Source organism: Poecilia reticulata, linkage group LG15, assembly GCF_000633615.1.
Source record: "Poecilia reticulata strain Guanapo linkage group LG15, Guppy_female_1.0+MT, whole genome shotgun sequence".
NCBI lineage: Eukaryota > Metazoa > Chordata > Actinopteri > Cyprinodontiformes > Poeciliidae > Poecilia > Poecilia reticulata.
The window spans coordinates 25857933-25875919 of NC_024345.1; the positions used below are offsets into that span (position 1 = coordinate 25857933).

The 17987-nt window shown below is 39.1% G+C and overlaps 1 long non-coding RNA gene across 1 annotated transcript; it reads right to left on the minus strand.

Moving 5' to 3' along the window:
* Window positions 1–8168: 8168 nt before the first annotated feature.
* LOC108166934 (uncharacterized) lies at window positions 8169–8702 on the minus strand. The gene is made up of 2 exons (XR_001777327.1): window positions 8658–8702; window positions 8169–8587 (listed from the first exon to the last, which is right to left on the minus strand). It is a non-coding gene; the product is annotated as an uncharacterized LOC108166934 (long non-coding RNA).
* Window positions 8703–17987: the final 9285 nt, after the last annotated feature.

The window sequence follows — 17987 nt, forward strand, 5'->3', positions numbered from 1 at the left end:
GTGATGTGTGTGATCTCAAATTGCAGGGCTGTGATTAAACATGAGAGATCATGTATGTTTACTGTTGCTCTTGTTTTATTTTTCTATTATTGAAAAGTTGGTTTTAATGTCTGGAGGAAAGCTTTTGTTCAAATCATGTCAAGTAGCATCTTCAGATTTGAATATGATCTGTCATGCTTCATTGAACAGGTTAAGAAAGTCTGTGAGCCAAACAAAACATATTTATAAAATTTTTTGCACAAAATCATTGTTAGATAATGAAATTTTAGTCTGGTCAGTCCTGCCTATTTTGAACTCCTTTTAGGGTGTCTTGTCAATTTAAATCAAAATAAGCTGCTGCTGGCCACAACCTCCAACTCAACATTTACACTTATACATGAAAATGGCTGCAAACAGGAGTGCAAGTAGACATCCATACATCTTTGAAAAGCAGAAGTGGAGACTCCTGCACAACCAACAAGAATGTAGCAAGAGGTTTCCGGATGGTATGTCAACACCGAAACACTTGTCTTTTCAAGTAGCCGTTGTACAGTGGTAAAAGCAGCTGACCAATGTTCTGGACCACAGTTAGAGTAGCTAGGTAACTAGGTTGCTAGGTGATTCGTGATGCAACATTCAGAAGGTTTTTGAAAAAGGTAATTTTCCAGACACTAAAAACCATTAACTTACTGCAAAAAGAATGGCTGGATGGTTTGTTTTAGTGCTTAGGTTGTTTATAGGATCAGCAGAAACCCAAATGGAAGTACAAAAAGTTACAAAATATGTATTCTACATACAGGGTCTTCTTTAAGAGAAACACAAGACCTAAGGTGTTTATGCTATTAAATACTGTTACTGATCAAAGAAGGATGCAGATACTGGGACAAGACCATTGGTAGTCTCAATATTTTATAATCTATGTCATTTGTCAACTCACTAAGAACAGAGGAAGCAGCATAACTTAGTTTTCTGTCACACTGTGGAGGATCCTCCATCTTTTCCTCAGTGTTAGTATTTAAGTGTTTCATATAATATATTTAGAATTTCACTTTTTCTTTGGTGGTGGTTATTGCATTAGGTTGTTTACTAATTTGGGTGCACACAGTTAGTAAATGCCTTATGTTTATTTAAGATCATTAATATTTTGTTTTGTTGAGTTTAAGGACTGGCTGGCAGAAGGGGGTTGGCTCAAAAGAAAACCAGGAAGTGGAACAATCCATCAGGCTGCTGGAAGCAGGGGACTTGATGTGAAACAATCTGCCTCTCTCCACTAATAGCATAGCCTCTCTCCACTAATGGCATAATTGCTAAAACCTTTTTGGTATTAGTTTATTTTGGTTTTTATAGTTGTGATAAAGTTAAAATGTTTTAGTTTTGTTTTTAGTCATTTATGTTTATACATTATTTGTCTTTGTCTCCTTCCCTACCCCTCCTTGTTTGTGTAGGCTAGCCTGTTTGTATAAATTCCCCTGTGTGTTCATTGTTAAGTGAGTCTTTTGGTTTGTTATCTTGAGTTATGTTGCCTCAGTTGATTTTCTTTTGGGCCCATTTTGTTATATTTTTTAGATTTGTTGTTGAACCTTTTTGTTAAGATATTCTTTGGAAAAAATAAATAGAAAATATTTTTTTATATATGCCTTTGTCCTTTTGTTTTACTGGTCGGACCGTCACACACACTGACAATAATAAGGACAGAGCAGAATTAGCTGTGAACATAGCTATTGAGTCGACATGCAGCCCAAAAATACACCCAGCTTCAACATGTAGCAAACACTGACATGTAGGAGGTTTTAAATTAGTAATAATCCTAAGTACGTCCTTGTAGAGTCCAATGCATGTGGGCATTTCAGGGATGTATGCTGGGTTCAAACATAACCATGATGTACAACACAGAGAACAATCCTCTTAAATCTGCATTGGATCTGCTTCAGCGACTTGATAAGATGTGCTAGATGGGATTGGAAAGTTCTGTTCTTCATTTGGTACCAATTGTTTGGTCACCATTAAAAACAAGCAGTCGGTCATTTAAGGAGCTTTGAGTATTGAAGTCTTGTTGCAGCTGACAAAAAGAGTCTGATTTTGTGAACACAAGGGAGCAAGCAATGTTATCAGCAGCATTCACGTAAAAATGGAAATCTGCACTTGAAACGTTCTGATCAGGAGTATTGAGATGCAGAAAGGTTTGGCGTAGTCAATGGGCAGCTCTTTTTATGCAGAAAAAAAGTAGAATTTACATACAGAAACTAAAATCTGTGTTCTTAAATCCTCATAAGGCTATGTTGGTAGAGCTGTGATGCTCTGCATGTTGTCGGACAGGTTTTTACCATTTGATTTGTCTAAAAACCTCTTGGAGCCGCAATTAGAGGTAATTTCCCCCCTTTTTTTATATTTGGACAGTTGTTATGAGGCGTACCCATAGCAACAATGTGTTTCTTCTACATCGGGGAGGAGCTGATTAACATCTCAAAAGCTCAAATAATATCTCAACTACAGCCCAACATGCCAGATAAGCTGAAAAGGAGGCAGAGAGGAGGGGGAACTCAAACATTCACTTCCATTGATCACAAACGACAAATTAGATGAACATGAGATGTTCTACAAGTCTGTTGTGAAGAGTGCAATCTCTTTAGGGGTAGCAGCACCAGAGTCAGTGATTAAAGTGATCTGTGGAGACTCTGTTGAAGTAATCAATGCAACTAGATAAATGCGTAGATGAGATTCTCTAGATCCTTGGTGAACCCGGAAATGTTCTGCCATTGACAGAAGGCCGACTTTGTAACTGTCTTTATGTGACTTTGAAGGTTCAGTTTGAGCTTTGTGACAGTGCAAAATTCTATTAAAAGGGACTCGGTATCCATTGTAGACTGGGAACACCTTAATGGTGCGTTCACACCAAACGTGTCACCAAAAATGCTTCTAATGCTTCAAGTTTGACGCGTGCACTTTGAACGCAGATGATTGACATTTTGGTCTACGCCCATCATTTTGTGTGTCTGGTTTACATTGAAATTCTATGTGGAGGTGCGTCGAGGGCGTCACATGCATCAAAATCGAACTAGCCGTCGTTTTTGTTGCCAGCCTGTTTTTTTGGACATGTTAGATGCGCAAATCGAGCCGCAACGGGCTTTGATGCACCTCAACGCACCTCCACATAGACTTATGTAAACCAGACACGCAAAACGCGTTTGGTGTGAACGCACCAGATCTCCCAGAACGAAGATGACAATAGATAGATGAGATTTCTTATAAAATCCACAATATATTTCTTTTCTTCCTAATAAAACTAGCAGTCAGTAAAGCTGTGTAGATTAGAAAAACCTCCAGATTTTACTTGTAAAGCATCAAGACACCATGTTTATCTTTTGAGCCAAGACATTTAAAATTCAAAAGTCCATAAAAATAAAACAGTGTTCCTTCAACAGTTCTTCAAACAACTAACTCCCTTTTCTTAATAATTACTTCTCTGCTGCTTTGTCTCTTCATTTGTTCATGAATGCACAAGACCTGAGGTCATTGTGACTGTGCAGACATCAGCTGATTTTTGTGCCTCGCTTCGCAGCGCGAGGACCCAGAAGTTATAAACAAAGACACAGAGAGATAGAAACAGTGAGGAGGAACGAGAGCAAAGTCATCCACCTAAGAGTCTGAACTGGCTCAGAGCGGGAACGCTAAGTGGCTTCCTCCCATCTCCTCTCTGCCATCTCTGTCTGACTCTTTCTGGGATTTGGCCGAGGAGGGAGGGTGACCGTGATGCCTAATCACAACAGAACATCGACTGCTCTTTCCAACTGTCTCCACTAGTTACTATCTTTATTCCCGGGTGCTGAGAGGGAGTCTGCTGACCCAACAATAACTCTGGAGGAGCGATAGATGGTAGGACTCTGTTATTTCTAACCTCATTATATCTTGTTACTATAACTTTGGTATCATCCCAACTCAGTGTATCCTTGCAGACCTGTTTGAGTCAAACATCAAGGAACCTTTTGGGAGTTGGTAGCACGGTTGCGTTCAAGTGTTTGCATTTTTTCCTGGTGGTTGGGGCGGCGAGCAGTCATTCATCCAGCGGCCTGCCACGTTTCTGAGTTAAAATTTTTTTAAAGTTGACAGGAAGAAAATATCACTTGATAAGTATGTGTTATTGGAAGATTAATATCTGAACAGCAACTATAAAGTCTTTAAAAAAATGCAAATATATATATATAAAACTTAAATAAATAAGCAAAGCTAAGCCTGGGGGCCCACCAAGCTTATAATACACTGGGGGAAACCCTGACATGGATTCTTCCAGCATCCAAAACCATCACTGTTTGGTTAAAATGCCAAATATCAAGAGCTTATATTTTCAATTTAAGAGAAGAATTTCATTACCTTTGTGATTGTGGCAACACTAAGGTAGGAGTACCCTGCTCCTCACAGCAGGGTAACCAGACGTTGTCAACAACGCCACCTTGGGAATTGCACCCAAGGAAATATGCTGCCCGTGGGCTCGAGGTTCGTGACCAGAGAGAACAAGACTTTTCCAAAAAAAGGGAACATTACTTACTGATGTCAGAGCTTTAAACCTGCATGCTACCCAAGCAACCTTCCCAGCGACGTGTGACCAAATGCCAGCATAAGCAACCAGGTGAGAGAGTCTGCCTTTGTACTCTCCACCCCTCATGAGGTGATTAGGGGCCGGGTGTTTTGAATATTGGGGCAGGCTTCTTCCTGCTACATAATGTTTTCACACAAAACGTCTTCTTTTTTTCAAATACAATCTGTTATAATACCCAACAATTACAGTTTTATTATTATCTATTCATGCAGCTATATCTTTTTTTTAATTGCAGCTCAAAACTATACACCTACGTAAAGATATACAACTCTGGAAAAAATCATGAGTCCTCTTAAAATGATCAGTTTCTGTGATTTAGTAAAATGAACATTGCTCTTTTATTCTATTGACAACATGTCTCTGAAATTCCAAGCAAAAATTAAGTATTTATTTGCAGAAAATGAGAAATGGTCAAAATGACGAAAAGATGCGGCGCTTTCAGACCTCAACTAATGCAAAGAAAACAAGTTCATATTCATTTAGAAACAAAAATGCTAATATTTTAACTCAGGAAGACTTCAGAAATCAGAAATCAGTGGAATAACCACGAGGTTTTCAATGGGGTTCAGTGGTATCCTAGTTTTTTCCAGAGCTGTACTGTATATCTCGAACATGGCTGAAAATTAACTATTGAAGGAAAAATGGCTTCAACATGAAGGTATTGACACAATCTGCTTTTATTGAAACAAATCCTAATAATATGCTGAAAATGATAAAGATAATGTAACTCTTTCATTATGAAGTGTATTATACATTTTTATCATTTTACCTCTGTTTTTACACTGGTAGGACATATTTTCTCCTTTAATAAAAGTGTTAATGTTTGGGTAATTTGCAGCAAAGTGCATTTAAATCCATTGTCTTGTGCTCCGACCTGCCTATGAGGAAAGGTCAACTTTTCACGGTGAAATGTTTCTCATAAAATGCCCTGAAGGACTGGAGGAAAAACTAACAGAAGGGTTCAGACAGGATGCTAATCAAATTCAGCTGATTTTTAGCAACCCCTAATTTTCCCAGCTGAATCCGTCTCCCACCTGCAGTGGCTCTGAGCCATCGTGTTTGAGCTCCAGTGAATCAGAACAAAACCAATAAACACGGGGAAACCACACACTCAAGAACGCTCGTCCTTGTCTCAGCAGTTTTATTGGGTGTCTAAAATTGCTGAAGTATGGCTTTGATTGAAAATAGTTTGCAAGAGAGAGGGAGGATGTGATCGACCTAAGTACGTCTGTGATTAATCCAACACTAAGTAACTCCATTTGTTCTTCATCTTTATTTCATAACCAAGAACTAAAGTGGCAGGTACAACAAAGCGATGTCCTTACTACTCCCAGATCCCTGCATTTGTCTTGATCTAAGTGGTTTCAGTGAGACAGAAAGGGTTTTTCTGTTGAAGTCAGATCAATTACAGTGTAATGCAGCATGCTAATTCTTTTACGGTCGCTGTGGTTAGAATGCAACAAAGCCTCCTGGGAAAACTCTTACAAACAGATAGCAGAGTTGTCATCGCCCAGTGCTAATCAGCCAAGCAAAATTAAACCTGGATTATCTGTCGCTGTATAGCTGTGATTATTTTCCTCAAGTATCTGGAGGAATGCCCAAATATGAGGACTCACGTCTACACGCAGTGCTCAGAAGTGACGTTAAGCTCGGTGAAGAATTTGCTAATAGGTCTGTGTGGCAGGACTCAGCGAAAAGCAGCTGGCAAGTCAGGATGACGACTCATGTAGCCATGACCGCAGTTAATCAGCAGCAGGCACTTACACAGAGACAATAAGCAGTTCATTAGAGTCACTGCTGAGTAGTTTAAAATGGAAAACAGTCACACACCCAGACAGCAGAAAGAGAAGAAAACAGACTCCTGTTTGTTGGTAAGGAGTATGTGGTTTTACAGATTGTAGCTAGCAAGCTAGCTATGAACACGAATAAAGCCAAAATGACTCATACTCCAGGTAGAAATAGATTTAAAGTGGTGTTCTAGTTTCACCCACAGGGTTTTTTCTGACTGGTCATCAGCCACTTTATTATTCACACACCTTCAAGTGCTTCTTAACACAGTCAGCAACACTGCTAATCACTATAGAAGCTAATCAATCTGCATAAAACAGCTTGCAGAGTTAAAACTGAGCATCAGAATTTGGCATGATTATTTGTACCAGATAGTACGAGTATTTAAAAAACTGCTGAAATGTTAACATGCAACAATGTCTTGGGGGGGGGGGGGGACAAAATCCTGTGGTGATAGAGGTCAGTTGAAGAAAGTCTTTATTTCAAGACAAATCATTTCGGAAAAAAAGTAGAAACTGAGCAGACTGGTTTGAGTTGATAGAGTAACAACTGTAATTCAAATAATAGGTAATTCAAATACAAGGTATGCATAATCTCTGAATAGAGAACATGTTAAACATTGAAGCCGAAGAAGATGAAGAAGACCACATGGCTGCGTTCAGCTGAGAAAGTTCACTTCAGAGTTCATCAGGCCAACTTGAGTATTATTGCTGACCTTGTTCATCTTTTTATGACCTCAGTGTGTCCATTTTCTGGACTGCTTCCTCCTGCAGGACAATGCACTATTTCAGAAAGCTCAAATCATCTCAAACTGGCTCCGACAACAGCACCTTTCGGATTGGTGAAAAAGCAGCAAAAGCACGCTAACATGCCAATACGGAGCAAAATCTCTCAGGACTTTATAAACAAACATTTATCAGCATTGGTGTACCTAATAAACTGGCCGGCGGGTCGGTCATAATTTGCATGTTGCTGTTATCCAGACATCCCTCTCTGAACAGACAAAGGATTCAGACAGAACTGCCTCTCGTTCTGTGCGGACCAGCGGCTACCAGGCGCATTTCACACCTTGGTCGCCGTGGAAACCCACCATCAGCTGAGCTCAAGAGGTGATAACAGACGTCACACCAAAGAGAGAGTAAATTTGCTCCTGAGCTTTAAGTTAGGATAACAGAAGAAAATAAAACAATAAAAAAAAATGGGGGGGGGGTCGTTTCCTTTCCTGCTGTTTAATAAAAAATAATTCTGATGAGAAAGCAGTGCAACTCAAACGCGTATGACCAATCTGGATCTGAAGATTATGTGCCTCTCGATGTGTTTGCTTTTAATGAGAGATGCCATTCACACCTTTCAATTGCTATTCATTTGTGGTATCACTCACATCTCCCCGGCACAATGCGTCGCCTTTGTGTGCTGATTTAGGCTTATTGTACACGCAAACTTCCAGCCGCCAGAATCGTGATCTCTCATCACTTTGCCTTTGTGCACACAGAGAAACTCATTTCAGCTTTTCATTACAACACAAGTGCGCAGAGCCATTACCTGGCCTTTTTCCACACCACAAACCAACAAATGGGTATTCAGAGTTGCTATAAATGTATTAACACAATGCCGAGGAGCTCTTGATTGAGACGCACCAGGGCTGCGACGAAACCACATTTCGGCGTTTCACGAGAAGTTATGGCTTACATGAATTTGCATTTTGGTTCTGAAGCCACTTGGGATGCTGTGTTAGTGAGAATCCCCATGCAGGGTGTGACCAGCAGGTGGAGATATCTCTAAAAAAGTAACAAGACACACCAGAACACAGATTTAACAGTGTACAATACTTTATTAAACAATTATCTAAAAGTTCTTTTTAAAACACTTCTTTTAAAATCCAAGGCATCGGGCTCACTACTTGGTCGCCGGAACCAAAGAAAAAGGGAACACACAAGAAGGGACAGACAAGATGAGGTTGTTCCAAGAAAACCATGCAAATGCAACAAAATAAAACAAGAAAACAAAAGAACATGCAACACAAAAGAAAATACTTCAAATGATGGAACAAGTTGTCGTCGTCGTCGTCGTCTCTCCAAGTGCCCTTCTATGGGGGCCAGAGGAGTAATGCCCCGCCCACCAGCCTGGCCAATCCACAACAGGCTCAGCGGAGAGCGGCCAGAACAAACAGTGATAAGACAAAGCAGCAGAGCGTCCAAAGCACTGCAGCTCCCAACACTCAGTTGCCTGAAACAGAAAACCCATTAATGCTAAGTACAAAATAAAATAATCCAAAACTAAATGGCAGGTAGCTTACCCAGGGATGGAGACACAGCCTACACCAGGAGGGAGCAGAYCAGCAGRCGARGRCTAGRCAGAAGCCACACACCACCACAACCYCCAGCCGCGGCCGGCAACGCCARCAGAGCCGCACTGCGGAAACGCACGACAGGTGTAGCACCCAACAAAACCAACCACGATCCCAGCCCGGATAGCAAAAATGGCACTTACGATATCATACGAGTGGACCAAACACCACCAACATGCAGCCGCCAATTGCGCAGACAGTGGAGGAAACAAGGGCACACACACACCTCGCAGCGACTTACCCAGCTTTAAAGGCATCTGCCCCGCCCACCAATCAGTGGCGCGCCTCTCGCCACACCCGACGCAAAGCGTGGGGGAGGGTGAAACACCATCCCACCACAAGGGCAAACTCCCAGGTCTGCTGTACCGCCAGATGGTGGTTCATTAGATCCTATTTGTTGTGTGTTTGGTGTGAGGCGTAGGAGGGGCAGGGTTTGCTCTCTCTAACAGCCAGACTTAAAGTCTAGCTTCATCCCCGTTTAATGCTTCTGCTCCTTGGAGAGAGCCAGAGCGCCTGGAAAGCAAAGTGATACTAGAGGGAAGCGTGATGGGAGGAGGAGCAGCCTTTTGTTATGCTTTTTTTAAAACGAGGAATTTATGTGGTGTTAGATTAAGCACTTTACATGTTCAAGTCCCAAAGGGAGGAGCGGAATAAATGCAACCACCGCAGCTATACGAGTAATCAAAGTTGAATTACGCCGCCACAAGAAAAACTGAATGTAGATCAAAGCACAAAGTGTTGTTTGTTATAAGTTTGACTGTTTCAGTAACAACAAATCAACCTATTTATTCATCAGCAGGTCCTTGCACATGTATGTGGTTCCAGGCAAGAGAAAGATCAATAACACAGGATTATTCGCAATACAAGAGCATTGAAGGTTTTCTGATAAGCAGGAAGGGAGCTTTGGTTTAAAGCAAACTTTTTGTCAAATGCTGATTGTAGTTTTAAAAATGCCAAAAATGTTGTGATTTTTTTTATTACCTACTCAAACATAAACTAGGAATGAACTATTTTAATTAAACAATCCTGTTTTTTTTTTTTTTTTGTAGGAACAGGATCGTAGATCCAAATTTTTATCTTTTGGTAAATGAAAGGGAAATAGTTGAAGAAAATTGAAAAAATTGGATATATAGGTCAATCTTGATTTGAAAACATTGACTGTATTTAGCCAGGTTTTAATACAGCAATTAAAAACACAGAGGTTTACTTTAGAGTATAAATTAATGAGTAGATGTGGTTCTACTTATCATAAAAATAGAAGGAAACCAGGAATCTTGGAAAAGATGATCACTTTCCTACATTTATGTAACCCACTTAAGCAGATTTTAACCATATTTAATTTTTTATTGAATTTTAGTTGGGAACTCTACTTTTAACACGTTTAAAGGATAAACTTTAAGCCAGCAGAATGTAATTTCTGAATCATTTTACTGCAATTTTATCTAAAGAGTATGTTAAGTTCACATTCGTCTGACTTCAGCTGATGCTGCACTTATTGGCTCCTCTGACAAAGTCACGTAAAAAGCAATAGAAAAATTCAACTGGTTGGCATAAAAAATATTTAATTTGAGAAAATGTTTTCGCTGTAGAAAAATATACATGTAGGTTAATTGTTTTTTTTTTTTTTTACAAAATCACTAGAGAGAACATTTTGTGCACCCAGCAGGGTTTATTTGATATCTAGATTCAGGGAATAATACAAGAAGGCTGATTTTATATTTTGTGAATCGTTTATTTGTTTTTGAGCAGTTACTTTGGATCTTTATCATGCAAAAAGAAACACTGAAAAACATTCTGTGTTTATTCTACTGACAAAATCCTCTGGTGTTTCAAAAGGTTTATGCTACAATCCAGTCTAACAATCATCCCACAGTCTTTGGAAGAGAAATAGGGTCAAAACGTCACAGATCTCCAGCAGTTTTCTTGACAAAAAGCCCAAACTTTAAATCATCTGACCAAGGCTCATGTCTCCACATAGAGCTACAGTAGAGTTTAGGAAACTCCACATATTTACACAACTTACAATTTTTAATTTCTGGCTGGATGAGGATCCATATTAATTTTGCCACCACACACAGCGAGTAAGCTAGTAACGGAAGTAAAACAAATCTCCAAAGCTCACTACTAGAGCTGCAGCAACTAAATCCCTGTAATAACCATCAGTAACTACCAACATGACAGAGAAAGCCAAAAAAAAAAAAAAAAAGCCTCACTGTCCTACTTTTTCATTGTAAGATTAAACTCCTGCAGCAGAAGAAGTATAATCTTTTTATAAGACATTTCACACCTCTTTCCCACGGGGCGAATAAAAGTAGATGCATATCCCAGCTGAAAAACTACGGCTACTAAAGCAAAGTTTCCAGGAAACTTGGAAAGAATAAAAGTGACAGAATGTTTCAGCATCCAGATGAATACATAAACTGGCCTTAAATCAAGGATAATTACAGCCTGATAACTTAAACATGTTGCTTCTCTCCCTGGAGTTAATCCAGATCAAATAAAAAAGTCGAAGTTGCATACTTTAACGCACTGTTTGCTGTAGCTACAAAGCTGAGAAGACACAAACACACATAAAGAGTTTTGGCTCTAAGCCTGGGTGAATTACATCATAACACTCAGAAATGAGGTTTAAAACATATGGACTCACCACCCAACATCGCAGTAACGTCAGGCTAAATATGACCTAGATTATTATTACATCTCAGCATTTTGGCTCTTCATGACTCTAAAAACTTTTCCCTGTTGGTGTGAGAGCAGCATGACCGCAATCGCTGCAGATGTTGCCATGGTTTGTACTTTTCCAGCTGCTCACAGACACACAAGTTGCCACAAAGCTTCCTCTTATACCCCTGATGTTGCTCTTTTTCTCCTCGCCGGCCCATTGACTTTTGTCACATGGCGAGCTGATGGAGCCTGATGATTAGAGACTGCATGTGAAAACGCACAATTAGAGAATCCACAAGCTGGAGGAAAGCAGGTGGAACCAGAGGGAATAATATATTTAAAAAAAAAAACAACATTTTCTGTCTGAGAGTGAGTAACGCTCAGCTGCACAATATTTGGGTTGGGTATTTTCTCTAAAAGACAGGGAGTATAAAAAGAGACCGATTGGTACCTGGCTTTGTTGTTAAGCCAAGCATTAGCAGAGAGAGATGAAGGGAAAAGAAAAACTATTTTCTGTCTCATTCTTCTCTGATCTTTGCGTCCACTGAGAAGCTTCCCCTGCTTGCAGAAAATGTTGGACTAACAAACACAAAGCATCAAAGCTTCCATTTCAAATATTGTTTCTGCAGTTTGTTAAAAAGGAACCGCCAGGCAGGCAGGTAATCAGTTTTTTATTATTATTTACATGTGTTTTTGTTTTATGTCGCATTGAAATACAATCTAAATATTATCTAGGCAATGTTATGGTTTGATTTTACTTTTTATAGGTTTATGTTAGAGTTAAACATAAACCTATTTTTTACTCAAATATGCATATGTTTGAGTATATATCAGTATTTAACATATTCTATTAACTACTGACAGCATGTCTACAAAATTCCAAGCAAATTTGGGTCAAAATCAACAAACTATTATTGCTAGATTGTCAAAACATTCAACCCAAGTCATACAGTTTATAAGGTAATTCAGCAAAATACCATTTAAATCAAATTTCACAAATAGAAATAGTTCAAGTAATCCTAACTTACCTAAAGCAGGAAAGATTACCAGATAGTGTTTTATTTTTTCTTGTGGGGTGTATTTAAATATCTGTTTTCAACTGGATATTTATTTACACATCAAAAACTGAGAAATGTGTAAAAAACAAAACAAAAAAAACAACAAGAACAAACAAACATGAAAGAGAAGTAAACAAGCAGAAGACAGCTGAGAATGCTTGCTGAAGAGATGATGATGTTACATACCAAACACCAGATTTGGATACCAAAACAGAGCAGCTCCCCAACACAATATTAGATAGCGTGGATTTCCGCTTGAATCAGAGTCCATAAGCTAAAGATTTCTGTGAGGAATTGTGTCTTCAAATAACTGTGTGACCAGAATAGCCTGCTTTAGATTAGTGGGCACAAAATGAATGGAAGCAGCTGAAAGTCTCAGTGCTAACCATGGATTGTGCTTGTAAAACATTTAAGATATCCGTTTTCAGTTTCTTTCTTCGGATTGTCAAACCTTGAAACTGATTAGTTCCTTTTTTTCTGAAACATCAATAGAGTTAATTAATGCCATTGCCTTTACTTTGTCATTTTAATTACCTTTTGTCCATTTCCATTATGCTACTGTTCATTTCTAACATATTTAATGTATTTTGGGTTCCTTCTCATTGTAAAAATACTGAATTGTTGGACAAGCTTACCCAGGTTCATTGAGTGGTGTTTGTTTTTGGCCAAGCAGTTTCTGGTTACAGTTTTTTCTGCCTTTATATGTTGAATATCACAAACGATTAGCCTGTGTTCCCCTCATAAATACAGCAACATTGTTCCAAAGGCATGATCTGTCCTGCCACTCAAATTCTGCTACACATCTGGTGTTTAGGAATTAATTCAAAATATCGATATAAAAGCTGTCATTCATTTGGCTCAGGCACTGAGAAAAAAAACAAGGCACTGCTGCAGCTAATTGTAATTAGCTGCAGCAGTTCAACACAGAATGGAAGTTGAACGGGAGCATTTATTGATTACTCTTTCTAACACAATCTGCTTACATCTGGAGATGTTGCGTATTAACAGATGGCAAATTAAAAAAAAAAAGGAAAAAAACTTTTTACTCTGTGGTTCAATTTAATCACACATTAATGTTTTATAAGATTTTTAGGTTGTCCGCCTCTAAAACATGATGATTTGCTTTTTTCAAGTAGAGAATGACGGAAAAAAGAGAAAAATCAGAGAAGTCTAAGAATAATGTCTCAGTGGGGAGAACTTCTTAAAAGCAAAGTACCACATTAAGGAAGAAAAGTGGACTAATAAAGAGAGAAGTACAAAAGCTCAATAGAGTCTGAACTTTTATTATTACACGCCAGTATTGAACAGCTTTCTTCCGCCCTCATGTCACTCTGGGGAACAGAACCGGAAAAGTTGTGAGTCAGTGAATAAATAAAAGACAACAGCACATCTGGGGATTTGAGCTGTTTGCTTTTGCAGAAATTAAAGGTCATCCACCCTGAGAGTGCTTTGTCATGCAAATACTTTCAAACTAATTATGTTGTACCTTATTGACTGCATAAGCAATCAATGGGAAATAATAACTGAGGTCAGACAGACGGCTTAACATCTGATGTGTTAAACAGATCCTCTTGTAGTGCGAGATTTACAGCTTTAAACAAAACATGCGTCTTTTGATATGTTATTTATGCTAATTTGTCATGAGGGATATTCTGGTGATGACATAGTCAGCTCATAAAGACGGCTGTGAGCTTAGTAATAAAGTTGACAGAGAAAAAGTTTTTATTACCCGGGAATCATCAGGAGAAAACTGAAATGACTTTTAATAAATTTAGTGGCAGATTTCCACGTCAGACTGATCCCTCATTACATTTCAGTTCACTGGTGGCGTTTTGTTCCCTCATTGTCGTCGAGCTGTCACCAGCAGAGCAAGGAGCGAACATTAATTTCTACTTATTGAACCGATTAATGAACTATTCAGGAACATACCAACATTCACCGTTTCTTCATCGCTCCCCATGTGCACAAAGTTCTTCTTTTAAGCAGACTGATTAAAATCCCAAAACTTTCAGTTTGTACGTCTTGTTATAGGATCCATAGATTAACGCTTATCACATTTGTTGACATGCAGAATAAAGAGGCATAAATGTCAACATCTGGCATGTAAAGCAAGAAACTAATCTCTGATCAGCCTCGGATTGAAACTATGGAAACAAAAGGAAGACTAAGGCTACGTTCACAGTGCAGCCCGAAGTGACCCAATTTCAATTTTTTTTTTTGTCAAATCGGATTGGTTTGTTGTGGCCGTTCACACTTCCAAATATGTCCGACTTGTACGTGTTCTCCAGCGTAAACGACCTGAAAGTGTCCCGCATGCGCAGTACAGGGCGCAAAAAACGTCTAGAGCGTGCTCAGTGTTTTACAAACCGCCATAAAAAAGAACTTGCTCTAAACGTGGATGCTAACAGTGGAGCATAGCTTGCGATTTTGAAGTTGTCCGATCGAAGGCAGAATATTAACAATTTAATCCACATTATAGTCCGTCATGGTTGTTGTTTTTCTTCCTGCTTGCGCCTATCAGGATGTATCAATGAGGTTCAGGTCGGATGAATGCGACCGGGCGTTCGGTCACATTGGATTCAGATACGTGTCGGATATCCAAGCGACCTGGATCGCATTCTAAAAAAACCCCAACTTGTGTTATTCAGACTGTCTTGAAAAGATCAGATACAGCAGGTCGCATTACGGCAAAAAAGAAAAATCGGAATTGGGTCACTTCGGGCTTCAGTGTGATCATAGAATATTCTGCTATCAGATAAGCAAAAAGAGAAAATGACCAAACAACAAGTTGATTTTACTGATGATACCGCCTTGTAATTATTTTACTATTCTAAGAATTACAACTTAATTACAGTTTCTCATTTTTCACTTCTCATAAGGCTTCTTTAAGAGTCATAAAGCTGAAGTATGTACAGGTTTTGATGCAAAATAAAAACGTTTCTCACTATTTTCAGTATAGCATGCGAATCCCTGCATTTGTTAATGCAGAAGAGAGCCAGAGCAAGATTATATTTATATTCTTCCACCCTTTAAATGGGGTTTAAATGTAAAGACAAATGTAATTGCTTGTCGAAATGAATGGACTGAACTCATGTTGTTAAATTTACTGAACCTTACTGAGTTTAAAGGAGACATCTGTTGCTTGTTACGTTAATGGAGAGGATAGAAATACTCACTGTGTATTGTAATGTGGCTCAGCAGTTCATAATATAAGGATTTACAGAGATCACATGCAAAAAGCCTAAAAATGAATCAAGCTTTTATTGAATAAGCATAATCTGTATTTCATAATCTGCATTTCTGGAAAGCAAATAACAAAAATCCAACCTTTAATGTTTTAGAAAGTTGGAACTAGGTTTGGGAGACATGGACGTAGAGTTTTACTGAGATATTTTGTGGTACTGTTGTGATAATATGTTTTTATTAGCATTACAGGAGCACATTGGTTGTTTTGACGTCCATGGCAGAGTGGGCGGAGTTCTGGAGAGCGTGACGTCACGTGCAAAGGGTCATTATTATGGGATGGATTTTTACTTTTTCTCATGGGTAATTTCTGTACTTTTTTTGTAATGTAAACTGTTAAATGAATGTTTTAAACACAATAACATGTTTTAGTTGTCGTGAACAAAAGTGTTTCTTAAGATTAACGCCTGGGCCACATTTTTTAACTGTCATATTTGCAGTGCATTAATGCAAATTAGCTCAAGTCAAATGTAAACATCTCCACCCGAGCAGCTAAAAGACTGATTTTATCAGTCCCCACCTGGAGATAAGGACAGCTCCTATTAGCCGCGCTTCTCCCAGCTTGAGTTTTCCTTCACAGAAAGATGTTTGTTTGCCAGGTTAATCACTTCCTTTACTTCATTTTGCCAAAGAGGAAGAGTCAGATGCGTGTTTCGTTTGACCTTCAGCGTCTCCGCAGCTCCACCTCTCACAAAGAGGATCGATTCCTTTTCCAGTTAAGCTTTTACGGCCTATGATGGATCAGTGGGGCTGTTTGCTATTCAGAACTAAACACCCCCATGCTTACACCTCGCGTTCATCCATCAGATATCAATATTCCCAGGACCCCCTGCAAGAAATGTTCCACTCAGCTGCCACGGGCTTGGCCAGGCTTATCAAACTTTATGTGATCAATACTCCAAATCAGGGGAAAAAAAAAAAAGTCTGAGGGTGGCTGTGAAGTCCTTCCTGAAAAGCCTCCTCACAGCTGCAGCTGTTTGCACTGGAAGCAGTCGATTGAGAATCGATAGCTGAGCTTGCTGCTGCTCCGGGGCTGAAAGGACAGCACACAAGGACATCCTTGCAAATGAAGATAATTCACCTGCCCTTGTCTGATCTATTTGTTCCTGTCTCCTTAGCTAATTTGCCGGTGAAGCACGAGACGCGGGCCCTCGTTTCTTTTCTCCCGCGTTCAACACGGGAGGCTTTCTCTGCCGTCGCCTCGGATTGATGTAAGATTTGAAGTCACTCTCCCTACAGTGACCTTTCTGGAAAATGATTTCCTTCCCCCTGTTTTACCTTTAAGGATTTTCAAAGAAAGCTTTAAAATACGCTGCCCTTCACTGGGTCTAGGTAAGAGGATGGTCACCTGTGACTGACTGACAGCAGCAGCAGCCCTCTGGGATGCAGGAGGCAGATGGAGGAGAGAGATGACTCTTTACTGGTTTTGTTTTTTTCTTTGTGTCTTTTTTTTTTTCTCCCGCCCCTCCTCCCCCCTTTTCTTTTTGCTTTCTCTTGCAGCTCCCCAGTGAGTGAGGGGGATTTTCAAAGGGCCGGCAGAGGAGAGATGAGCTGCACAGATAAACAGTCCAGGTGAGAGAGCTTATCCTGCTGGCATGCCTCTCAGGCACACAGCACATCAGAGATTCGGTAAGAGCCAATGAGAAAGAAAAGTCAATGCTTTATAGTTTTCCCAGTTTTCCTCTCATACTCAACACTCGCTAACAATGTGGGGATCAATACGGTTATCATCTAGCTTTCAAGTAACAAAGGAAACAGCACTGATAGGAATGAGTTGTGAGTAATTCTCCATGTCCACCTGGGAGAGATGCATTAAACATTAAAAATTGACATCTTTAATTTGTAACCAAAGGACTGTGTGCTAAGCAGCAAATTGTTGATTTCTCTCTGCTGGAAAGAAGTTAAGAGAATAATCAGCTTTGAGAAAGTGTAGGAAAAAAAATCTGCTAAATTTCAAGAGATTTACAATAATTTTCTTGCATTTTTAAAGAATTACTAAATTAAAATTTAAATGTCTCCGTTGATTATTATGTATGTGATGCTAAGCTATAAATATGAGCATTATTGGCCGTGACCAAACTCTGTTTTAAATCTGAGTTATGAGGGATTTTTATTTTAGTCATTTATTCTTTCCTTTTGTTTAAAACCTTTTTGGCTGTAGATGGCTAAAAACAAATAAAGACCTATTTTAATAAAAATATGAAAATAAAGTGATGTTTCATACAGTAGTTTCTAAAGCTGCATTTTCTTTCAAATATTTTATATATGCTCAAATAACTAATTTGGGTCCACTGTATAATATTTCCACAACAGA